This window comes from Hyaena hyaena, unplaced genomic scaffold, assembly GCF_003009895.1.
Source record: "Hyaena hyaena isolate Hyena2069 unplaced genomic scaffold, ASM300989v1 scaffold_1402, whole genome shotgun sequence".
In the NCBI taxonomy this organism is placed as follows: Eukaryota; Metazoa; Chordata; class Mammalia; order Carnivora; family Hyaenidae; genus Hyaena; species Hyaena hyaena.
In genome coordinates this window covers 152,587-179,237 of record NW_024082031.1, presented here as the reverse complement: position 1 = coordinate 179,237, position 26,651 = coordinate 152,587, and the positions used below count along the sequence as shown (strand labels likewise).

Here is a 26,651-nt window from a genome sequence, read left to right as displayed (position 1 = left end):
AACAAACTGAGGGTTGCTAGAAGGGTATTGGGTTGGGGATGGGCTAAATAGGTGATAGACATTAAGGAGCACTTGGTGTTATATGTAAGTGATGAATTATTAAATTCTACTCCTGAAACCATTTTTTAAATTAAAACAATTTTTTAAATGTTTATCTATTTTTGAGAGAGAGAAAGATACAGAACATAAGCAGGGGAGGAAGAGAGAGAGGGTGACACAGAATCAAAAGCAGGCTCTAGACTCTGAGAGCCTGACATGGGGTTCAAACCCACGAACAGTGAGACCATGACATGAACCAAAGTCTGACACTTGACCAAATGAGCCATCCAGGCACACCATCCTGAAACCATTATTACACTATATGTTAACTAACTTGAATTTAAATAAAATTAATGAAAAAAGAAAAACCTAGGCCTAATTGTTTTTCCTTTAACACATAATCACATAATATATTTATAGAAGCTGGTTGAAATTCTTAATGGTAGACATAGCTACATTATCATATAATCAACATTGCTTCATAAAATCAGAAACAATAAGCATAATTACCTGAAATCTAAGTTGTGCTGCAAAAGTGTAACAAAGAGAGTTAAGGCAAGAAAGTATAATGTCATTCCAAACCTCTTCAGTTTTCTCCAGTTTGGTGAAAGAAAGAAAATGAGATATTACTTTGCATTTTTAAACAAATATTTTATTACTATATTTTTGATTTTGCATAGCACTTTACAATTTACAAAACTTTTTAATGAACAGTCAGCTCATTTGATCTTTACAATAGTATCATTTTGAAGAAATCAGAGTTATATCATCATAATTGTCATTTTTGGCAGATAAGAAAATTTAGAGACGCCAAATGATATCTCCAAATTCACAAGCTCTGCCTGTATGTGGCAGACCTAGGTCTCAAATTCAGGCATTCTTACCTTCAGAACATGATTCTTCTGCCTCTTATAATAATAATGATAATGATAATAAGGATAATAATAATAATGCTATACATATTTTACCAGGTCGTTTATATTTAAATTTAAATGTGGTTTTACTTATTTTGAAGTTTCTGAACCACATCCTCTATTGTGTGAATACTTTTCACTAAACCCTTTTGATAGAAAATTAGTATAGATTATTTATATGTTTAACCAGTAGGACTAGACTTTTTCACCATGTAGAATCTAGGCTTTAGTAACTACTGAAGGAGAGTGTGCTTGAAACACAGAAGCTGGAGAAACCCAGGAGATGAACTCCATGGACCCAAATAATTGCATAATTGCATTGGATCCAAAGAGTGCTTTCTAATGAGCTCTGTTGAAGACTGCATAAAGTGAAAATACCCAATTGTCTATGTCAATGAATTAACACCAAATATGAAAATATTGGAGAGTTAAGAGGCTATTATATTATTAAATGAATATAATAATGATCTGACTCCTCATTCAAATGAAATTCTGTAGAATTAGATATTTGTCTCAGTGAAACAGCATGGGGCACCTTGACAATTTCTTGAAGTCTAGGTAAAGGAATAGAAATCATCAGAGTTTTTAAATAGAAGGATTAGGTAGGAACGACAAACTAAAAATGAAGTAAAAATGAAAGATTTTATAACATTACCTCCAAAATTCTTCACTAGTCTCACATATGTCTAGACTGTATAAAAAGAAGTTTCAAAAGTCTCATGCACTTAGCTGCCTGCCATAGTGAAAGGCAAACTGTCAATGAACCAATGATAAACAAATTTTCTTAAACATTTTCTTTTCCATGCCTCTCACATAAGACCAGACCCAACAAATAAAAAAATTACTTTCCAAAAGTTTAGAGTTTTTTTTAAAAGTTGATTTATTTTGAGAGAGAGAGAGAGAGCAAGAAAGCATGCATGTGCATAAGCAGGGGAGGAACAGAGAGGCAGAGACAGAATCCCAAGCAGGCTCTGTGCTGAAACCAAGAGTGGGGTTGCTTAACTTACTGGGCCACCCAGGGAGCCCCAAAGTTTAATTTTAAAATAGTGGTCCAGGGGTGCCTGGGTGGCTCAGTCGGTTAAGCATCTGACTCTTGATCTCATCTCGGGTCTTGATCTCAGGGTTGTGAGTCTAAGCCTGCATTGGGCTCCACAGTGTGGAGCCTACTTTAAAAAATAAAATAGTGTTGCATGGGTGGCTCATTTGGTTAAGTGTCCAACCTCACCTTGGGTCATGATCTCTCAGTTCACAAGTTAGAGCCCCACGTTGGGCTCTGTGCTGCTTCAAATTCTGTCTCTCTCTCTCTCTGTCTCTCCCCTGCTCACGTTCTGTCTTTCTCTCTCAAAAATAAATTTTAAATAAAACAAAATAATAAAATAGTGGTCTAACAGCCTATTTTTGTATCCTAGGTGTTTGTGAGTTAGATGTTTGTCACTCGAGGAGTATGACAGTTAAAATCAGGTAAGAAAATTTAGTAAGGTCACTAAGGATGTGGGTTAGAATCTCTACCAGCTATATTTTTATCATATTTTTCTATCATATTCCTAAGATTATACATTTGTAGACTAAGATGTGGCATTAGGTAAAGAGAGCCTTCGAACAGAAATATGTCAGCATCAATTTAATCCTTATAATTGAGAATAGAACCTGATTTAAGATGCTTAGTAGATGTTAACAGGATCTTCATGTACTCCTAGAATTTAGTGTTGGGTTTTATTCTGGCTGTTGGAAAATCTTTTGACCTAAAATATCTTATGAGCAGTTTACATGGGGGCACAGAGCATGTTTTCCTCAGGAGATTAAATTGTTAATCTTGCCTTTGATGTTTCTTGTACATTGCTCTTTTTTTCTGCTCTCAGTAGCAATTTTGTGGAAGTCATAAAGGATTGGTAAGCACCTAGTCATGCTCTATTGCCCTTTTTTCAAATTTTGTTTTATTTTATTGGGAAGCTTATACCATTTGGAAGCTTCTTTCCTGCTGTACTTCTCTAACTTGAATATAGACTCAGGTCCTGAATTGACTCTGCTTAATAGGCTGCTGTATAATTTTGGAAAAATCTTTTCACTTCTTGGACCTCAATTTTCTTATCTATAAAATAAGAAATTTGGCCTTAAGATCCTCTTAGGGTATGCCTTCTTAAATATTCTTTGGCAAGTGTTCAGAAACAGTAATTGAAGGAACAAATATTAGTCTATTCTTTATTTATGTGTTTGGCCAGAATTGAGGGTCTCTGAGACATCAATAGAATGAGAGGGCTGCCAGGGAAAGGAGGCATATTAGATGCCTCCCTGCTGGAAGTATCTAACATGTGGTGTTATAATTCAAGTCTAGGAATCGTTAAGGACCAGCTAAAACCCTGTGAAGCGAGATGGTCAAATGTTGATCCTGTGATTATTTTAAAGTTTTCAAATATTATTATTTGAATATTCAAATAATATTATTATTATTTGAAAGTTATCAAAAATTATTTCATAATTTTCTTGCTTTTATGGTCATCAACAGGACAAGGAAGGAGTTGAAGAGATATTTTCTCTATACCATGCTACTCATATACTAGTGTGGCAAGGAAGCACAATACCAGACAACTGGGAGAAGCCACCACTGGAAATATACTGTTGGCAATCTTTGGTGGCTTAAGATTCTCTTTGGTTCTCATCAATTATGGAAGAGGTTTGTTGTCAAATTTTCCAGTACTTTGGAAATTTCTACTTTCTTAGATCATCTATTATAATTTAGTGTGCAGGAAAACAAAGTCTGGATGAATGAACATGTTACCATTGATAACTCCTGGGGAATGGGATTAATGTGAAAAGATCTGATTTTTATTTTATACTCTTTGGAATTATTTGTATTACTTTTGTTAATAAAAAAATATAATTTTAATGTGGTATTATTAATAATCCTAAACTGAAAATAGGCTTGTCATCCAGACATTTCAGGCAATGGGTATTAGTCTCAGGCTATAAAGAAAAAAATTATTCTTTAATTTCTAGAGTAGATTTTAACACAATGGCTTACGTTTATAGGTATTTGGAAGAAAATTATTTTCATTTCTTTCTTCTTCACAAGTATTTGATTATTTTATTGTATCCAGGGATTTCTGTATATTTATTTTTTCAAGGAAGAGACTTAATACATATATTCTTGGTACATAGCAAGTGATCAATAAAGGTTTGTTGAAGGAATAAATTAAATAAACCTTAATCTTATTCTATTTTGAAATCAGAATAACTTTTAAAATAGAAGGATACCATTTTGGGCTCTGAAACAGTTTTTTTTCCCCCTAGTAACTTTAAAGATTTTACAATATTCTCTAAAAGTTATCTTTAAAATTTGTCTACTTATTTTCAGGGAAATGTGACTTAACAAATAAGTTGATTGTAAAAAAAACAAAAAAAACTCTGACTTGACAAATAAGTTGTAGATGATACCTCAGTTTCTTTTTTTTTTTTTAATGTTTTATTTATTTCTGAGAGAGAGAGAGAGACAGCGCGAGCAGGGGAGGGTCAGAGAGAGAGGGAGACAAAATCTGAAGCAGGCTCCAGGCTCTGAGCTAGCTGTCAGCACAGAGCCTTACACAGGGCTTGAACCAATGAACCATTAGATCCTGACCTGAGCCAAAGTGGGTCAAAGTGGGACACCCAGGCGCACCCCTCCCCTCATATCTCGGTTTCTAAAGGAATGACTAAATAAAGCATTTTTTGCTAGCAGAGCTCTTGTATATTATTCAGTTAGCAATTCCTCACAACTACTTCTCTGGTGCCATTGTCTGAGTTCAAAAGGAGTGATTAAGTGAACGAATGGATGAATGAATAATTGCTTTGCTTAAGATCCCAAAGGGTAAGGAGTGGCAAAGACAAATTGGTGTTCACTAGCCCTGTCTCCTTGACTGTCCCTCCTCCCCCCCCAGCCCTGTTGCCTCCCCAGAACAAAGGAGGAGAAATGCAGTGCTTTTTTCCACAGCAGGAGTAGTGGGTCATTTGCAAATGCTTGGTAGGAAAACATGAAAGACTAAGCCTGATAAGAAATGTCTGCTTGCTACAGGTATGGGTTAGAATCTTGGTTTATAACTTATCTACAGTAAATACTGTGATCACTATTAGCTAGGATTTGCACTCTTTTTTTTTTTTTAAGCCTTTGCACTCTTTAAATGCACAAACTCACATTTCTACTCCAGTGCCAAAATATAATTTCCTGCTGTTCTATGCCTAGAAAGAGAGAAACAGAGGAGAGACAGAGAATATGAACAAAGTTTAAATGGATCTGAATTACTGAGATTTCTTTGCTCTATTTTATTGAATTTCACACTTTAAGATTGATGGAATGGTTCTTACTGAAAAAAAAAAGTCTGATTTTGACAGATATACTTTGAAGGAAGGACAAATTAAACTTTTGGCAGTAGGTCAGCTTTAAGTAAATTTCTTTTCCTTTCTTTTCCTCTCCTTGTTACATTTTTATCAAGTGTTTTCCCGCAGCTTTTTGGAATTTACCAAATTTCTCTAGGGAGAAACTTGTTTGCATGCAGAAGTGAGGTTTTCTTCCTCACTTCATTTTATGTTCACATGAGTTTTTATTCAATTTCTTTGGCTTTGGATATTTACCTCTCTTCACCTTCTGTGTTCCAAATAGCATTTTCCCTTCCACCTATTGTTCATGTGAATGAGGTGTTCACAGTTGCATTTCCAAAATATTCTGGAAATTAAAAGTTTTCCTTTGTGGAGTGAAACTCTTAGAACACAATCTACCCTTAGTTCATGCCAGTTAATGCCTAGATCTTTTCTAGGCTAAGCACCAGTACAAGTGATTGGGGCACATCAATGTTGAACTAAAGCTTTTGACTAATAGGCACAAAATCCCTTTTGCTTCATAGTTGTATTTCAAACATGTATTCTCTGAGTGATTTCTGAGTGCTTTATTTTTCAATTCCAAACTCTTGTTCTTAGTTCTTAGCTTTACCTGCCTCTTTGAAGTATTGACTAGCATTATGTCTCAGTATAATCACTGACAAATGTACATTATCATTGTGCTGGCTTTTAATTCCCCACTAAGATTTAAATATATTTGAGGCATTATTAATATCCATTTACAATGTCCTTTTGATTCTTAATATGGAACAAATCCTGCTGGATAACATTATACAAACAGCAATTTGATTTCCTGAAAGTAAACCTAAGTAATGAAAATTCCTGCCCTTTGGGCTTATGCATTATTTTAAATGTCAAAATCTGCCTAGAAAAATCAACGACATTCCCCTCCCATGTAGTTAGCTAGAGCCAGAAAGGGAGAAAAAAATGGAAATACTTTTATTTAAATGTTGTTACAGCATTAAATAAATTTGTCTTGAGTTTCTAATATAAAATGCCTAATGGAAGTCCCTCTTTTTGGAAGATGCAACCCACTTTCAGACTTTTGTTTGGGAAGAGATCACTTAGAAATACTTGCTTTTAGTACTTTTGCATTATTAAGTTTTAGTTTTTTCATTTTTTAAGGAATGCGACCAGTATCCCTAACTTTTATGGGTGTCAAAGGAGTTTTGTGATTAAGTTATTACTGTTTCTCTCTTGTCATTATTAAAAACCTTCAATTCCCGAGAGCTCAGTGACAAGCCAAGCTCCATAGTCTAGCGGGCAAGGGCTGCATTTTCTGTCTGGCCTCCCACCCATCCTTCCTAACTTTCAAACATCCTACACCACTTGCCTTCCCAGAATCCTTTCTGATAGTCCCTGCCTTTGTAAATGTCCAACCCTTTCTCAAATCCACTACCCCCTGTTTTTCATCACAAACAACTTTCATTACAAACTCAGCTGTGAAGGCCTCCCAAATAGCAACCTGGCTCCCAGTTAGTGATTCTCCCAGGGCAGTGGTTCTCTAGGTGTGATTTTCTATGTAGCATCAGAGTTACCTCATCCCCCTGGAAACTTGTTAGAATTGGACGTTCTCCGGTAAACTCTAGACCTAATGAATTAGAAAGTCTATGGGTGGGACCCATTGTGTGTTTTCACAAGCTCTTGTCTGGATTCTGACCCACAGCCCTAGGGTATCAAATTATAACCATGCGTATATCTCCAGGCTCTCACTTGCTTTCATACTTGGTGCTCAAGAAGACTTTAATATAAAACCAGTCCTTCTAAACAAGCAAATAAAAACAAAAGCAGTTGCCTAAAATGGGTTAACTAAAATAAACTAGCCTGAAGCCAATTTTTTCAAATGTTATTTACTTAATGATCAGGGCTTTTAATCCACAGTTTACCTAAAGTCCAACCTCCTTTGAGTGTTTTTTACATTCTTATCGGTTTCCACACCTACACATTCTTCAAGCCACTAATGATTTCTCAACTTTCATTTGAAACCTGAGATTTTCCCCACCTGGGCTAAGGTGTTCTCTCTTACTTGTTACCAAAGTGAGTTAGCTACAGGTTTCTCCCTTAACCTTATGAATTTCTCATGAGTAATACTCTTTTATTTTTTTTGTTATGTCTTGTACAATGCCTTGTGTATAGTAGACATTTGAGAAATGGTTGTTGAGTTCAGTGGTAGTATACAGTAAAACACACTGGGGCCAAGCCTTGTGTTCAAATGGCTCTTCTTTATTTACTAGCCATGTAACTTTGGGCAAGCTTTTTAAACCACTCTATGCCTCAATCTCCTAATGTATAAAACGGGCATAATATATAATAGCAGTCAATTCATAGGGTTGTCAAACAATAAAAGGAGTTTAAATATGTGAGGTATGTAGAGCAGTGCTAGCAAATGATAAGCATTATGAGTTAATTATTAATATTTCTTTAGCATTCAAATCCTAGTTCTGCTTTTATTCAACTATGTGTTTTATTCAATTATATTCATTTCCTTTTCAATGTTTCTTGTAGCTGGGGTGCAGGGGTGCAAGAGTACCCAGGGTCCAAAACAGACCATGTTGGGCCACTCACTGCCAACAAAACCCAGAAACCAGTAATTGTGAAAAAAGAAAGAAATTTAGTTCATTGAGTCAACATCAGGAAGACAGCTAACATCTCAAAGTGCTAAAAAATACTTCCAGATTTATACAAGGAAAGGTGGGGTAAAGATGAGTGAGTATGCTCAAGTGGGCAGTAAAGGTCAAATGGATTATTGTCTTGGAGTCAATCACAGGTGGGGTCTTGCTGGCTCAGGGCAGTCCGTAGTGCTTGAGGGGGTAGTTTTGGTTCCCCTCTGGGGATGCTTTGCCCTCAGGGTTTTCTGTCTGAGCCAAGAGACCAGCTGGAAAGATAAGCCAGCTAGAAATCTGAGGGCAAATAGAGGCAGCCGAAGTCCTCTTTCATTCTTATTTTATTGACTATGCCTCATTTGGATTTCATAGAATAATTTTGTCACAAAAAATAAAACATTACCACTTTTTAAAAGTTAAGATGGATGCTTTCAGGGTACCTGGGTGGTTCAATCAGTTAAATATCTGACTTCAGCTCAGGTCACGATCTCACAGTTCGTGGGTTCAAGCCCCGCGTTGGGCTCTGCACTGACAGCTCTAGAGCCTGGAGCCTGCTTCAGATTCTGTGTTTCCCTCTATCTCTGCCCTTCCTCTGCTCACACTCTGTCTCCTAAATAAACATTTAACATTTTTTAATAAATAAATAAAAGTTAAGATTCATGCTTTTTAAAAAAATTTTTTAATAAGTTTATTTATTTTTGAGAGAGACAGATACAGAGCGCAAGCAAGAGAGGGGCAGAGACAGAAGGAGACCCAGAATCTGAAGCAGGCTTTATGCTCTGAGCTGTCAACACAGAGCCCAATGTGGGGCTTGAACTCACGAACCATGAGGTCATGACCTGAGCTAAAGTCGAATGCTTAACCAATGGAGCCCAGGTGCCCCTAAGATGCATGCTTTAAATTGTTCGTACTTTCTAACCAGTAATTGTCCTTCCAGAACTCTATCTTTTTTATTTTTTCATGGTCAAACACTTAACAAAAATTTGTGGAAAATGTCCATTTAGCTTTATTAACAATACTTGGTTTTGGATATGTCTTTTATCAGCTACATGGCTTGCAAATACTTTCTCCCAGTCTGTGGCTTGTCTTCTTATTCCATTAATATATCTTCCACAGAACACAATTTTAAAATTTTAAGAAAGTCTATTTTGTCAGTTTTTTTTTCTTTCATGAATTTTGCCTTTGGTGTTTCATCTAACATCTTCTGGCCAAATCCAAGATCACCTAAAGTTTCTTCTGCACTTCTAGAAGTTTTAATTTTGTGTTTCATATTTAGAGACATGTTCTAAATAATGAGTAATTTTATGTAAGGTATAAGGTATGTGTTATGGTTCATTTCTTCTGCATTTAGACGTTCAATCATCCTAACATCATTTGTTGAAAAGACTATTCAGTTGCTTAAAATGCCAAATCCTATTCTTTCTCTCAGGAGAGAACATTACTTTTTAGTGTGTGCTGAGACAGATTTCTAGACCCGAGTTGGAGCTGTACTACATGGGATGCCGTGTCAGCAAACTGAAATAACAATTAACTTTTGTGTCCCTGTAATTGCTCCACTTGGCCAGTGTGAGAAGTAAGTGAGATGATTCATTTTCAGAAATACCAAATAAAAGCTGTACTGTCTAGTGAACAATAGGTTTACAACCTGTTAGAAATATGTATGAGCACCGCCTCCCCCTCCACTGGAGTTCCAAACCCTTATACACTTCACTTCCTGGTTCTTCCCCTTTCCATTTACCAGGCTTATTTCTAGGGCTTTGCAATGAGCACATGCCAAAGAACTGAAGTCTCTGTGTCACCTCAAGAAATGTACTTTTTGCCTTACATAGGCATAGGCGACTTCCGGGTAAGGCTGTAACTGCTGTAGTACTCAGCCAACCAGGAATCAGGGGAGGGACTTGCTCGCTAGGAGATAAATTGCCTGCTGAAATTGCCCCAATTGTGCCTGTCCTTCAGATACCTGCTCTTGCAAGAAAGTTGATTAAAGCCATGCTTCACTGTGCTCTGAATGTCCCTTCTTTGATTGGGACAGTAGATTTAATTCTTAAAGCCCGCAACATACTATATCAGTCAGTTAATCCACAAGCCAATTTGGGCATTCTCACCCCAAACAAGGTTGACTATTTTGCCCCAGCTGATCAGACATTTTCTAATTTTTCATTTTCTTGTTTTTTCTTCCTTATCCTATAAAAGCTTCTTGTCTTCCACCCCATTTTACAGTTCTCCAAAGAACACTTCATGAAGTGTTCATTTTGTTTGCATGACTTAAATTGTCTTCTTTAATAACTTTTCAACATGTGACTCAATGTTTTACTTATTTTAATATAAGAAAGCTTATTTATCTCATTTGGAATGAGTGGCTAGTTAATCATATAAATGATAAACTTTGGGACGTCTGGGTGGCTCAGCTGGTTAAGCATCTGACTTCAGATCAGGTGGTGATCTCACAGTTCATGAGTTTGAGCCCCACATCGGGCTCTCTGGAGCATGGAGCCTACTTCAGATTCTGTGTCTCCCCCTCTATCTGCCCCTCCCCAGCTTGTGCTGTCTCTCTCTCTCTCTTTCAAAAATAAACATTAAAAATGTTTTAGTAAATGATTACTTCATACCTTAAAGATTTTTTAAAATTTAAAATGTAGGGGTGCCTGGGTGGCTCAGTCGGTTAAACGTCCAACTTTGGCTCAGGTCATGGTCTCATGGTTCATGGGAGCGAGCCCCGCATCAGGCTGTGTGCTGACAGCTCAGAGCCTGGAGCCCATTTCAGATTCTGTGTGTGTGTCTCTCTCTTTCTCTCTCTGCTCCTCCTTGGCTCTCATGGTCTCTCTTTCAAAAATAAACATTAAAAAAATGTTTTTAATGTATGGGGCTCCTGAGTGGCTCAGTCAGTTAAGTGTCTGACTTTTTTTTTTTAAATGTTTATTTATTTTGAGAGAGAGAGAGAGAGAGCGCGTGAGCAGGGGAGGGGCAGAGGAAAGAGGTAGACACACAATCTGAAACAGGCTCCAGGCTCTAGGCTGCCAGCGCCAGCACAGAGCCTGATGCAGGGCTCAAACCCACAAATGAGATCATGACCTGGGCTGAAGTCGGATGTTCAACAGACTGAGCAACCCAGGCACCCCAAGTGTCTGACTCTTGATGTTGTTTCAGGTCTTTTTTTTTTTTCAATTTTTAAAAAATGTTTATTTATTTTTGAAGGAGAGAGAGTGTGAGCAAGGGAGGAGCAGAGAGAGTGGGAGACACAGAATCCGAAGCAGGCTCCAGTGCAGGCTCCAGCCTCCGAGCTGTCAGCACAGAGCCGGAGGCAGGGCCCAAATCCACGAACCGTGATATCATGATCTGAGCTCTAGTCAGACGCCTAACTGACTGAGCCACCCAGGCACCTCCACTGAGGTCTTGATCTTGCAGTCTTGAACACTCTCTCTTAAATGAATAAACATTTTTTTTTAATTAAAATTTTAGAACTCATTCATTTGCTAAACTTTTGAGTATAGATCTGTTGATTGTTCTAAATTTTTTTTTCATAAAGCACACATAAAATGCATCACCTATGATATCCATGTTTTCAGCTAGTGCTCAGACTTCCACCATGTAATTATCTAGAGCATCTTACCTAACCTCTCTGGGCTTCAATTTCCTCATCTGTAAAATGAGAGTAATAATAGTACTTATCTCATAAAAGAATGAGTTAATATATGTTAATTGTTAGAACATTTGTATAGCACCTAGTGAGCTAAAGGTATTTGCATTAAAATGGAACAAGAACCTGTGTAAAAATCTGAAGGAAAAATTCTAGATTTTTTTCTTTTTTTCCATATTTTTACAGTTGACTTGTTACAGTTACTTGTTACAGTTGATTTGGAAGCAATAGTTTTCAGCAGCATTTAGCAGCTTTGTCAAAATTCTAAAGCACTCAGATTCATTTTAATATCAAAAATAACTTTCTAAGGGAGTCTGGGTGGTTCAGGTGGTTAAGCGTCTTAGCCACTCTTGATTTTGGATCAGGTCATGATTTGTGAGTTCCAGCCCTGCATTGGGCTTTGCGCTGATGGCACAGAGCCTGCTTGGGATTCTGTCTCCCTCTCTCTCAGTCCCTTCCCTGCTTGTTCTCTATCTCTCTCAAAATACAATTAAAATAAACTTTAAAAATAACTTTCTTGTACCCATACTTCATCAACAAACATAGCAGATCTGGGAAAACAATGAACTCTTAGGTATAAAACTTTACTAAGGGGATAATTAGTGGGTAGACTACAGAAGAGAGTGAAAGAGGACTTCGGCTGCCTCTATTTTGACCTCAAATTTTCTAGTTGGCTTCTCTTTCCAGCTGGTCTCTTGGCTCAACAAAAAACCCTGAGGGCAAAGCATCCCCAGAGGGGAACCGAAACTACCCCCTCAAGCACTAAGGACTGTCCTGAGCCAGCAAGACCCCACCTGTGATTGACTCCAAGACAATAATCCATTTGACCTTTACTGCCCACTTGCACATACTGACCCATCTTTACCCCACCTTTCCTTATATAAACCTGAAAGTATTTTTGGCACTTTGGAGATAGCCTTTGGAGAGGCTAGTCCGCCATCTTCCCAGTGTTGCCTCACTGAGCTAAATTCTTTTCTTGTTTCACCATCGCTTCTCTCTCTGCTTTTGGATTTTATCAGCGGCAAGCGGCCAAACATGGTCTGTTTGGTACCCCAGAGCCAGGAGCTCTTGCACCCCTGTGCTCTAGCTGCAAGATTACTAGCCTGCTTTTCAGGGTGCTGTGGAAATCAGTCAGTATGTTTACAGAGGCACTGGAAAGGTTCAGTTAATTTGGTAAACTGATTACCTGGCAGTTGGTTAATAGAGTGTACAAATGCAACAAGAGCATCTTTTCTTTTTTTTTTTTATGTTTATTTATTTGAGACAGAGAGAGAGAGAGAGAGAGAGAGAGAGAGAAAGAGAGAGCATGAGTAGGGGAGGGGCAGAGAGACAGAGGGAGACACAGAATCCAAAGCAGGCTTCAGGCTCTGAGCTGTCAGCACAGAGCTCAAAGCAGGACTCGAACCCACAGACTGTGAGATCATGACCTGAGCCAAACTTGGACACCTAGCCGAATGAGCCACCTAGGCACCCGCAATCATTTCTTTATCATTATTTTTAAGCCAGCAGTGACTAGACCATGGCAAAGGTTAAATGGGCTCTGTGAGGTTTCCCAGTAAACAAAGTAGTCTTAACAGTTTTACATTTTCTTGACAATGGAGACTCCATTTTGAGCATTACAATTTCAGTACAATATAAACCTAATAGATTAAGTAAAGCATTCCATTATGTTTCCATATGTAATGTAAGAAGTCAAGTTTTAAATAATGGGTTGAGAGGACAGTGGAAAGGCTTCAAAGAAGAATTCTGGACTGGAGATAAGAAAATGTCTCAGCTAGTACTGATTCAGGCTGGCTGCGTCCAAGGCCCCAGGGTGGGGGTTGGGGTCCCTCAGGACCAGCGAAGAGGGTCTGAGGTTTCACACAGGATAGAACTCAAATGCAAGCTGGAAGGAAGTGAGAGAAGAATGTATTGAAGACATAGAGCAGATACAGAGCATCTGGGAGACTCAAATAGGAAAGGAGAATGACTCTTGTCTTTGCTTGGGGTCTTGGGTTTTTAGTGAGGATTGTGGTCTGGCGTATATGTCTTCACATACATCCAGGAACTGGTTAAAACAACATCAAATGCTCTTTTGTCCTCTATAGGTCACTTATGCCCTGGGGCCAGGGGTCTTGGTGAGTCAGTGGTCTTAGAAAATGTACATACAGACCTTGCCTAGTCACTACTTAGATGTTCTCTGTTGTGTTGGAAGACTCCAAAGAAATCATTAACTCTTTGACCCTTATAAGGAGGATGTACCTTATCTGATAAGGCATATGTAGGGCAGGGGTACAGGTCCTCACAAGAACAGCAGCAGGAAAAGGAGCAAAAAGCAGTCCTTCAAAGGGTCCCTTCAGTTTCCCTGTATCAGTACTATACGACATTCTGCAGCATATAAAACTGACTCAAACTGGGCAAAACCGACCCAGGATTGAAACAAACAAAAAAAACATTTAGAGGGTGTCTGGGTGGCTCAGTTGGTTAAGCCTCTGACTTCAGCTCAGGTCATGATCTCACAGGCTCTGTGGTAACAGTGCAGAGCCTGGAGCCTGCTTCGGATTCTGTGTCTTCCTCTCTCTCTGCCCCTCCCCCACTCATGCTCTGTCTCTCTCTTAAAAATAAAAAAATAAACATTAAGTAAACATTTTAAAAAAGCATACTTGAGTGAGCTCAGACTGATTTACTAAAAGCTAGTTTATCTAAACCACTTTAGACTAAAAGTTTCTCATATCCCAAAGCATATAAAATAGAAAAAGAGACCATCAGTCTACAAAATATCCACCTACTTACAAAGAGTAGTAAATTCTATAAATAATTGCCAAATATAATAAGGTTCAGATGGAAAGACCCTTTAGTGAATCACTTAAAATATGGAAGGTGTAAGGACTTTCTCTAAGAATTTAGTCTGACCCTTACAGGTGGTCATTTCATAGCTTTGGCCTGGTGTTTTGCTAATGGAACTACCATTAAGAGGTTTATTCTTCAGGGGCTCCTGGGTAGCTCAGCTGGTTGAATGTTCAACTCCTGATTTCAGCTCAGGTCATGATCTCACAAGTTCATGAGATACTCTGTGCTGACAGCATGGAGCCTGCTTGGGATTTTCTCCCCCTTTCTCTCTGCCCCTCACACAAATGCACATGCACTCTCTCTCTCTCTCTTTCTCTCAAGAATAAATAAACATCGGGGGTGCCTGGGTAGCTCAGTTGGTTAAGCATCAGATTTCAGCTCAGGTCATGATCTCACAGTTTGGAGTTTGAGCCCTGCATCAGGCTCTGTGCTGACAGCTCAGAGCCAGGAGACTGCTTCTGATTCTGTGTCTCCCTCTTTCTCTCTGTCCCTTCCTCGCTTGTACTATTTCTCTCTCTCTCATAAATAAACATTAAAAAATAAATAAACATTTTTAAAAAAAGGTTTATTCTTCAGCAAAAGAAATAAGCCTATTTCTTATTCTGATAGACACATCAGAGCAGAACATTTGAAAAGGAGTGGGATTAAAGGGTGCAAACTTAGGTGTCTGCAGAGTCTGGGTTAACTTTGTGAACGAGTGAAATGCCTAGAGAGTCAACAAATGATGATTGTGGTATAAGTGGAGCTGATGTGCCGTCTAAAAAATGCAATGTCTATTGAGCTCTGGTGGGTCAAGGCCGTGTAGAAATATGGGCCTGGTATGGCTTGGTATGGTGATTATTTTCTTTTTCTTTTTATTAATTTCTTTGTTTTAAAATTTAAATCCAAGTTAGTTAACATACAATGTAGTATTGGTTTCAGGAGTGGAATACAGTGATTCATCACTTGCTTCTAACACCCAGTATTTTTAAATTTTAAAAAGTTTGTGGGCCAATATGGTATTAACAAAGCATATTGTTTGGGGTGCCTGGGTGCATCAGGCAGTTAAGCATTCCACTCTTGATTTTGGCTCAGGTCATGATCTCATGGTTCGTGAGAGTCGAGCCCCGAGTTGGGCTCTGTGCTATAGCATGGAGCCTGTTTGGGATTCTCTTTCTCCCTCACTCTGTTCCCCGCCCCCCTGCTTGTGTGTTCTCTCTCTCTCAAAAATAAATGAACATTAAAAAAATAAAATAAAACAACAAAGCATATTGTCTCTGAGAATTCATATTTCTCCGTAGGAGATGTATGTGTATGTCTGTATGTGAGTGTATGAATGAGCTAATGGTTTTCTGCTATATAATTGAAAGAACAATGTGACAATTTTTGTAACTCATACTAGAGGGAAAAGTTAAAAAGACTCATATTCTAGTGGCTATGCCCTCCAGCTGTTCTATGGGCCCTGGAGCATGCTAAAGAACATAAAGAACTATCTTGTTTGAATCTCCAGGGCATTATTCTTGACTGAACAACTCCAATATTGGATATGTATTGTGTTAGAAAGGTTGTAGATTATGGGGTGAGACCATCTCTTTTAAGTACAGAAAGGGTTTCAGCATTTTGGTGTAGCATTGCATACTGGAAATAAGATGAAGGTGGTGTTCTTACCACAAAACATAAACCTCAGGGCAGAGTTAAGAACTAAAATCAACCATAAGATAACCTGCTATGACTTCTTGCTTGTGTTTCCTTTGAAATGTGGAAATTGTTTTTGTTAGCATAGTGTTAAAAATTTTTTTGCCAACATATGTAATTCTTTTTGTTTATCCCACCAGTTCAGTTAAAGTCTGATCTAACAATATATTGACCAGATGTCTGTATTAGTCAGGGGCCTGGCAGGAAACAGATGGCAAATTCAGAGTTTAACCAAAGAGAGTTTAAAAGGGGGGGACTATTGACATAGGTGTGGGCAGGGTTAAGGGCATTGACAAGGGATGCTGAAATAAACATGGATGAGAAAAGGAGAGAGCTTCCATGCCAGGCCTGAAGGAGCAGGGGAAATGTGGTATTATTAGAATGAGCTGAGAGGTAGAGCCATGGAAGGAGAGCTGTCTGGAAGAAGCAGTGGCCATAGATAAAAGCAGCCACCTCCGGGACCACAGCCAGATAGGAGCAAGGCAATACCTTGCCTTCTCTTTCTTCCTGTACTATCTTTTGCTGGAGCTTCCTACTGCCAAACCTGATGAGAAGCCAGTGGCAAGAGAGTCCAGGTGGCACAGTTTAAAAGGGTCAGTCTTGGGGTGCCTGGATGGCTCAGTCAGTTAAGCGTCCGGCTTTGGTTCAGGTCATCTTAACAGTTCCAGAATTTCAGCCCCACATCGGGCTGTCTGCTGTCAGCACAGAGCCCGCTTCAGATCTTCTGTCTCCCTCTCTCTCTCTGCCCCTCCTCTGCTTGTGCTCTCCCTCTGGCTCTCTCAAAAGAGATAAACATTAAAAAAATAAAATAAAAAATTAAAGGGTCAGTCTTTAAAGGTATACCTAGCAGGTGGACAAAAGTGAAGAATAAATGTGACTGGTGGCAAATGGAGTATAACCAGGACAGTATTCTGTTAAAATAAGAAATTGTCAGTAATTTACCAGAGTATAGCAATGAGAAAAAAAAATCTGTTCAGAAAAATGAGCAGACAATGAAATATTTTTGTAGGAGGTGGATTTATGCCAATGTGATAAGGGCAGTTTTGTAAAACTAAGTAATGTCTTTCCAATCTACTAAATTATTTGAAAGAGGTAACATAAATGACAAAGGAGGGTTAGCCAGTAACTATAATTTATTCAGATTTTTGCAGTGAATTGTAATAATGCCTTCTTGAAGACTATGACAAATACTTAATTCTCATGGAATAAGGGATAAGGCAAATAGTCATAGGTTACTTGGTAAGATTTAGCAAATTAGTAAAAACGAAACAAAATAAAACAAAAGAACAAAGAAAAAAAGAGACAACCCAAAAACTAGACTCTTAACTATGGAGAACTACAGGGGGGAGTGGGCGGGTGGGGATGGGTGAAATAGGTAAGGAGGATTAAAAGTACATTTATCATAAGTAACGTGTAGAATTGTTGAATCACTATACTGTATACCTGAGACTAATATAACACTGTGTGTTAACTATACTGGATTAAAATAATAGAAAGATTTAGCAAATTAGATGAGGATTTCATATTACAGTGGACCCTTGACAACACAGATTTAAAATGCATGGTTTCTGCTGAGAACAAACTGAGGGCTGATGGGGGTGGGGGAGGAGAGGAAGAGGGGTGATGGGCATGGAGGGGGGCACGTGTGGGAATGAGCACTGGGTGTTATATGGAAACCAACTTTACAATAAACTATTAAAAATATATAATTAAAAAAATAAAATGCATGGTTTCACTTATACACAATTATCTTTGATAAATACAGTATTGTACTATAAAATGTATTTTTTTGTATTTTCTCTTCCATATGATTTTCTTAATGACATTTTCTTTTCTCTAGCTTACTTTATTGTAAGTATACAGTATATCATACATATGACTACAAAAAAGGTGTTAAATGACTACTATGTTATCCATAAGGCTTCCAGTCAACAGTAGGCTATTCATAGTTAAGTTCTGGGGCGCCTGGGTGGCTCAGTCGGTTGGGCCTCTGACTTTGGCTTAAGTCATGATCTCACAGTTTGTGAGTTCTGGGTTAGTGAGTTTGGGGCCCACTTGGGGCTCTGTGCTGACACCTTGGAGCCTGGAACCTGCCTCACATTCGGTGTCTCCCTCTCTCTCTGCCCCTCCCCCACTCATGCTCTGTCTCTGTCTCTCAAAAATACATAAACATTAAAAAAATAGTTAAATTTTTGGGAAGTCAAGAGTTATTCATGGAATTTTGACTCTGTAAGTTACAGGTTGGCAACGTAACACCCTCATTGTTCAAGGGTTAACTGTAATTCAACTAACAGTAAGTTGAGATTTAGGGTACAGCGTGCCATATTTCAATGACCTAGAATTAGGTATTTTATAAAAAGGCACAAGGAAGAAAGCCTGCTAAAATCTAGGGAAATCAAACATTCGATGAGATGTAACCAACTTCATAACTGGGCAACATTCTTGTAAAAAATAATCATAGTTGCTTGTGTTCTCCACACCAGGGGTCAACTAGAACCTTAGGACCCCGCTAATAATGATTGGCTTTATCCTTTACCCTCCACTGCTCCCAAACTCTGCAGGGATGTATTGGTTGCTGCAAGAGATGTTGCATTGAGTGTTCCCAAACATGTTTGCTACTGCATTGTGTCGGTCCTTTTTGTCCTCTTCTGTTTTTGGTTACTTTCTGTCTGTAGGAAAGATACTAAAGCCATCAAAGCTATCACTGTCCCAAGTGAGTCACAGACTACAGCATGCTGCATTTGAGAATTTCTCTCATGTCCTCTTTGTTACCTAGTTCCCCTAAACAACAAGATCTGTGCTCACGGGTCCCTAAGTGGTTTTGGTGAAATGTCTCTTTTACATGTTTTTCTTTTGCCTCCATGCCCAGGTTCCAACACTCATGCTTGGAAGGCACTGGGCAGAGCAGCGCCTTGAGGAACATGCAGAATTGCCTTCTCTTCCACACTGGTACTGCATCCCTCAAATGCTCTCACCTCCCTTAGAATGAACAGCTCCTCAGAGCCAAGCAAAGACAACCTGCAGCTTTTCTGTCTGTCCAACAGGTATCTGAACCTCTAGATGCACAAAGCTTAGGTTAAGTGGAGCCCTCCTATTACACAGCTGCTACTTCCTGGATCTGTCTGTGTGCTGTAGAAGTGGTGAGTTGTGGTAACACTGTAAAAATCCCCACTCACTGTCAACCACGGAAGGCTTTGTCGAGCCTCTTCCTAAGGTGGGACACTGGGTACAAGGGCATCTTACTCTCTAAATTTCTGTAGCCCTCCTTCTAGAGAGTTCAGAAAAGCAATGCATTCTTGTGTTTTCTTGAAGAATTACATGCTTTATATAAGTTTAGATGGTACAAACTAAGGAAAGATCATTATCAGTACCTATTTTAGAACCTAGATTAATATAGTTGAAAATAGATTTTGGTTAGTAACACTTCTAGCCTTATTTCTATTCCCAGCCATTATTATTTTCCTTTGACCTTTGGAGAAATTTATTAAATTTTCTAAATACAATCTATTTTTCTTGATGGATAAGGATGCTCATTACTCTCTTAACTTGGGCCTTGTATATCCTTTTAATCTACATTTATTTTGTTTTGTTTGGTTGGGTTAGAGCTCTGTCATCTCTCCCAGAGAAGCCAGAAAATCATCTTTTATTTCACCTTTAAAAATTAACCTTTAACTATTACTCATAGTTAGTTAGCATAAATTAACAAGATATCAGTGAAGCTGAGGAGGCGCAGTGGAGAATCATGTGCCATAAAAATGTTGTCATCCCTATTTTCAGATGGAAAAACTAAGACACTGAGTGGAGATGTAACTTGCTAGGGTTGGCCATGCCAGGAAAGCCTGACCTGAACCTCTGGCTTCTTGATTGTTAAAGGCTCCTCCACTCTGAGTCTCTTTTCTCCCCACCCTCTCCCACCATTCCCTCCAACCCCACTACTATTCTTCCTCTACCACGTGAAGAGGGAAGAAGAGAAATGCTAACCCAGTTGCAACAGAAACTTTGTTCAACAGAATAAGATAATTTAGACAAAGGTGAGATGCTACTCTTCATGGGTGAATATTGAAGTATTTAGACCAAATATTTTTCAGATAAAATGACTAAGAAATAATTCCTAAGATTCCCTAAAAGCCTTGAGCTCATTTCCTGAAGCAGTAAAAAGGAGATATCTAGAGATAGAGAAAGAGCTTCTTAACCCCAAACTGACCCTGGGGTTTGGACTCAGCTTCAGTTTGACCTTGTCTAAAAGAAAGACAGGACCTGAAAAAAGTGCAACAACAAAATGTCAAGTTCACTTCTAAGTCTACAAAACAATAAAGCCACACAGCACAAAAGGGAGGAAGAGAGTCACATCCTTTCAGTTACTTACAGCCTCCTCTTGTGGGTTGGGTACACTCTTCTATGAAAACAAAACGTTTCCCGGAGAACTGCTGTGTTGGTATTGTTACTTTTCTCAGACCTATAAAATGTTTAAAAAATGCATTTCCAGGGGCACCTGGCTGGCTAAGTTGGTAGAACATGTGACTCTTGATCTTCAGTCATGGGTTCCAGCTCCACGTTGGGTGTAGAGATTACTAAAAAAAAATAAATACACTTTAAACAAAAATAATTAAAACATTGAGTAAGAGAGGCTCTTTTTAAAAAAACATTTATTTATTTTTGAGAGGCGGAGAGAGAGAGAGAGAGCAAGCACGTGCTAGGGAAGGGCAGAGAGAGGGCAAGAGAGAATCCCAAGCTGACAGCACAGAGCCCAACATGGGGCTCAATCCCACAAACTGTGAGATCATGACCCGAGCCAAGATCAAGAGTGGGATGCTTAATCAACTGAGCTACCCAGACACCTCACATATAAGCGAGACTCTTAAAAATAAATGAAAAAATGAACATACATTTCCATATTTAGATAAATATTTCAAGCAAGTTTTACCTCTGCATGCATTGAAGATAAAAATTAACTCTAATTAGTGTTTTGGTGGTGCTTGTGATTTACACACTTGGCTTTGAAGATCAAAAAATAATACATATGTGTTTGTATGTTATTTACTTTCTCCCACAGACTCTGATATTATCTGGCCATTTTCTAATTTAAAACATCAGCATCAAGAATATTGAGTCATGGGTGTACGTATGCTTAAACACCCGAGTTTCAGGGCAGTGAAGCAGGAGGAGGGTGCAGTGGTCAGATATACTGAGCTATTATTAGGGTCTAACACTATCTGACACTATCTAACACTAACAAAGGTGTGGCCTTTGGTAAGTCACTAAGTTTTTGGAGCCTTGGTTTCTTCATCTTTCAAGTGAGAACTGGGGCGCCTGGGTGGCTCAGTCGGTTGAGCATCCGACTTTGGCTCAGGTCATGATCTCACGGTTCGTGGGTTTGAGCCCCGCGTTGGGCTCTGTGCTGACAGTTTTAAGCCTGGAGCCTGCTTCAGTTTCCATGTCTCCCGCTTTCTCTGCCCCTCCCCTGCTTGTGCTCTGTCTTTCTTCTCAAGAATAAATAAACATTAAAAGTCTTTTTTATAAAATGAGAATTAAGCAAGATACTATATCTACAATGCTTGCCACACCGTCCAGCATGAAGTATATGTGTGATACACATGTAATAGTGGTTAAGAATATAGTCTCTGGAGCCAGGCATCCTGGGTTGAAATCTCAACTCAACTACTTATTAATTGGGCAAGTTACTTAACCTCTCAGTGCCTCTGTTCCTTCATCTGAAAATTAGAATAATTACAGTGCCTATCTTATAGACTTGTGGTGAAGATTTAAACAGTTAAAATATGTAAACACTTTAGAAAAGTGCCTCGCACGCAGTGAGTGTTCAATAAGTGGTAGCTATTTCTCTTCTTCTAAAATTGTGCTAATATGGTAGCCAGATGTGGCTACTAAGCATCCTAAATGGACATAGTCTTAACTGTGATACACTTGAAGTATAAACACATATAGAATTTCAAAGACAGTATTAAAAAGGAATGTAAAATATCTCAATATTTTAATATTACATGTTGAACTGATACTATGGATATATTGAGTTAAATTATTAAAATTAATTTACACAAAATGAATTTTGTGTAGATATTGTGTTACTTTTTTAACATAGCTACTAGAAAACTTAAAAGTACATATGTGACTTGCACTATATTTGTATCAAAATAAAATTTCTAAAATATAGAAATTCTAAAGCAAGAAGTTCATCAGAGGAAACTTACCTTTGGTTTCAAAGTTCAAATCTGGGATACTTGTGGTATGCCTTTAGTCATAAAGAAGTACTGAAGAAAAGCAAAGGAATTACAATGTACTGTAAGCCATTAGAAGTTGCTACAATCTTAGATTTTGTTAAATTTTCCAGGAGCAATGCCCCTTTCTCCTCTGGAGTGTTTTGTTCAATTTGTGGATTACATTAAAAAATGTTTTTTAAATGTTTATTTATTTTTGTGAGAGAGACAGAGACAGAGGGTAAGTGGGGGAGGGGCAGAGAGAGAGGGAGACACAGAATCCAAAGCAGGCCCCAGGCTCTGAGATGTCAGCACAGAGACCAACGTGAGGCTCAAACCCATGGACCACAAGATCTAATCCGAGCTGAAGTTGTATGCTCAACTGACTAAGCCACCCAGGAGCCCCAATTTGTGGATTACTTTTTAAGAAAGAAGCAGGCAATCTAGAGTATATCCAGTATATCCTTGGTAAGACCCCTGGGAAAATGAGAAGTTTTCACCACCATGCCATGGAGGAGAGGGACGGGGCAGGGGGGTGGGTAAGAACATGAACATCCTCAGTTAAGTGAGGAGAAGTTGTAAGAGGCATGACAGCTGTTATCCAATACCAGGAATGTGGATTTGCCATGTGGAAATGGAATTGACCCAAAGGGTTCAATTGGGCCCAAGTTAGAGGGAAGATTATTTCAACTTTAATATATGGAATAGCTTTAACAATTAGAGTTGTCCAAAAATGAAATGAACTACCTTATGGAATAGTCAAGATTTTGTCACTGTAAATTTAAGCTGAGAATTATAGATAGGGTTTATACTTCAGGTAGAGAGAAGACTTCCAAAAACTTTTCAAACTCTATGAGATTGTGCAATTAAGGCTTTGCTACTAATTCTGGTAGAGAGCTGCCAATTCATTCATCATGACCAGAATAGCTAGAGATCCACAATTTTAATTTGGTTTTTTGCTTGTTTAGAAGATATAGAAATTCACTTGTACTCGTCAAGAAAACAGGGGTTATTGTGGGGATATACATATGGTAGATAGGGATCTCACAAGAATGCAGGGAGAGAGATAGTGATACAGCAGACTTGACGGAAACTGTAGCAGGAACTGTGGCTACATCTGCTATCTTCCTCTTGAGGGCTGGCTGATCTCTTCCTCATGATATCTCTGCTTTTCTTGGCATCCTCATTCTATTCTATTCCTGAAAGCGACTAGCTTCATGTAACTCTGTTCATATACCATTTCTGCTCACTAATAATTTCAGCTTGTCTTTCAAAGCTTCTCTTGCCTTGAATCTACTCATGACCTTATAGCTTGAATTCTCCCACCTAAATGTTTCAGTTTTTCATTTCCCCAATTCCAGTTTTATGAGAAGAAGGATCAGCTTAGGTTTTTTCAAGCCAGATCACTGGTTACAGTATGGGTAGACTTTCCTTGGGTCAAATGGCTTCAAGTGGTCCCAATAGCTGGGGAATTTTATTTATGTGGGAGGGGGAAGTTTCCACCAGAAACAGATGTGGGTGGGGCAGGGAGTTATGGAAATTTCTGGTATCACAACTGAAAGATGGAGGTCATGGAGTTTATACCCAGAAATTTGGAAATCTACTTCAGTTTATATTCTATGTATTAAGAAGAGAGAGCCTATTCAAAAGGTTTTGGTTTGAGACTAGTAATGGAAATACGAATTTTATTCTAGGATGTGTTCTAGGAACTTGTTACTCAAAGTGTGGTTCATGAACCAGTAGCATCAGCATCACTTAGGAGCTTGCTAGAAATTAGAAACTCAGGCTCCACCTCAGACCTACTAAATTAGAATCTACATTTTATTTATTTAAATGTTTATTTATTTTGACAGAGAGAGCATGTGTGCCTGTGCACGAGTGTCAGAGATGGGCAGAGAGAGGATCCCAAGCAGGCTCCACACTGTCAGTGCAAAGCCCAATATGGGGCCTCATCCCATGAACCATGAGATCATGACCTAAGCCCAAATCAAGAGTTAGATGCTTAACCTCATGAGCTACCCAGGTGTCCTTAGAATCTACATTTTAATAAGATTCCCAAGTGATTTGTATTCACACTGAGGTTTGAGAAGTGTGGCTCTAGGATTAATTGGTTTGGTTTTTAGGTCTTTTAAAAGGTATCAAGGGTTTTTAGTAGGAAACTTCCAGTAGTATGTGATAGTCATGTAAAAACCAAGTGCTAAGTTGTCAGAATTTTGTGAATTGGTTGATTTTATGTTTTGGAGCTTGAAATCAGTTACTGTATGAATATTTATACCAAAGAGATTGGTAAATATGACATATTTGTTTCTTTTGTACTGAAGAGCCAGTTAAATATTTACCAGCATTCCACTAGACAGTTCTAAATCTCCTAATTCAATCTGGCATTAAAGTAGACAGCTAGGGGTTATGGGACACAGAAGCTCCCACACCGGAGGAGGTGTTTGGAGCAAGATAATATGAGTTCCAATTCCTTTAAATTCCCACTTTATGACAAAGAAATGATTCTAGGTAGATATTTCTTTATGAAAAAATAACCTGAGTCTTCAGTAAGCACAAAGAAGAGAGTCTAGGGGTTGGTGATACTTAAATTTCAAATAGGCAGGCAGGCAAAGACCAGAAACTCTCCCAGCTTGCAGCTGAGCAGTTTTGGAGTCAAAACTCAGGTATGGAATAGCAGTTTCTGTATAGAGGACAAGATAAGAGTGGGTAGATTCTAGTCCTAGAGACATACACACATGGGAATTAATACTTTTATTGCCTGTATTATATTGAGTACAAAATTGTTAAAAGAAACAACTCCTCCCTAAGTTAATGATAGGTATTGATGAAATTCTTTCATGGTATTACATAGGGAGTGGTTTTAAAGTATGGTCTCTGGGGCGCCTGGGTGGTTCAGTAGGTTGGGCAGCCGACTTCGGCTTAGGTCATGATCTTGCTGTCTATAGGTTCGAGCCCCGTGTCAGGCTCTATGCTGCCGGCTCAGAGCCTGGAGCCTGCTTGGGATTCTGTGATTCCCTCTCTTTCTCTGCCCTTCCCCAGCTCAAGCTCTGTCTCTCTCTGTCTCAAAAATAAAATAAACATTAAAAATTTTTAAGAAAATAAATAAATGATTAAAATTGGGAATTTTATTAAAAAAATAAATAAAGCGTGGTCTCTGGACCAGCATATCAGTTCTCAGTATCACCTGAAAGCCTATTATAAATACAAATTCATGGGCCACCGCCATGGATCAGAAACTCTGGTGGGTTGAGGCCAATAATCTGTTTTAACAAGCCTTCTGGGTGATTCTTATGCATTCTATTGAAGTAGGAAATGTCATAGAGTTCCTTGTTTTTAATGCAATAGGAGAATTCATTTTCAACTTGAACCCAAAATGGGAAGTGACTCTTCTTGCAGAGGAGTTTCCAGCACAATGGAGAGATGGTTGAAGAAGCTACAGGGCTAGGCAAATATTTAGAAGCTTTTTCCAGGGAAGTTAGCCAAGTGGCAGACAGCTGGCATTTTGCCAAGACTCCTGGACAGTATAAACCTTCCTAGAAATCAACTGGGAAAAGTTGCGTTTAGAGTGAACTCTGAGGAAGTGCATAAACCCAGCCTAAAGACTTTCTGCAAATACTAATAAAAGCTCTGATACATAGAATGTGACATCCTAGCACATGTAGAACACAAACAGCATGTATCATATTAAGAAATAAGCAGATAATGGAAGAAAAGGTACTAGGATAGCGTATTCATTTTGCCTTTCTGGTTAAGAGCTCTCACTGGCTCCTTACTAATGATAAGTTGTAACATTTAATGAGTGTTTACTCTGTGCCAGGTACTGTAGTAAGCACCTCAATAAAGTATCTCATTAGCCCCATATCCCAGGAAACTGAGACCCAAAGAGGTAGAGCAACATGCCCCAGGCCACATAGCTGGTAAGTGCTGATACTGAGATTTAAATCCAGAAAGTTTGGCTCCAGAGCACCATTGCTCTACTACCCCTCTTCGGTGAGAACCTCATTACATCCTGATTATTTAGAGGCTCAGAGTTCCCGGTTCAGTGTGGATTTTTGTAGTTTTTAGGAAGTCTCAAGCTAAATAGCCTCTTTATGTATTGTTATACATAGACAACTGGACTTTGGATCGCAACTGACTAATGAATGCCATCAAGTTCTGGTGGTCAAAGTGGGCAGTTAGATAAATTGCACTTCTACAGGACACTGTTTTAATAAGGTTACTAATATAAGCATACTACATGTTACTCCGGGTCCCAATATTGGGTGTTTAAATTATCTTGTTATAACAGGAGACATAAAGAAGTGCACAGATGGAGGCCAGCTGATCCTAGTTACGGAAAAGGGGAGTTGTAGAGGCTAAGGAAAAACAATCTAGGTTT

At 38.6% G+C, this 26,651-nt stretch overlaps 1 protein-coding gene across 1 annotated transcript in view; it reads left to right on the top strand.

Annotated features, from left to right (window-relative positions):
• LOC120225428 (39S ribosomal protein L1, mitochondrial-like) overlaps window positions 1–26,651 on the top strand; it is a 140,365-nt gene that overhangs the window by 14,429 nt on the left and 99,285 nt on the right. Inside the window, exons 3-4 of the mRNA XM_039223631.1 lie at window positions 2,363–2,414; window positions 3,457–3,624. The gene's annotated coding sequence lies outside the window, so the exon portion shown is untranslated. The remainder of the gene's footprint in view (window positions 1–2,362; window positions 2,415–3,456; window positions 3,625–26,651) is intronic.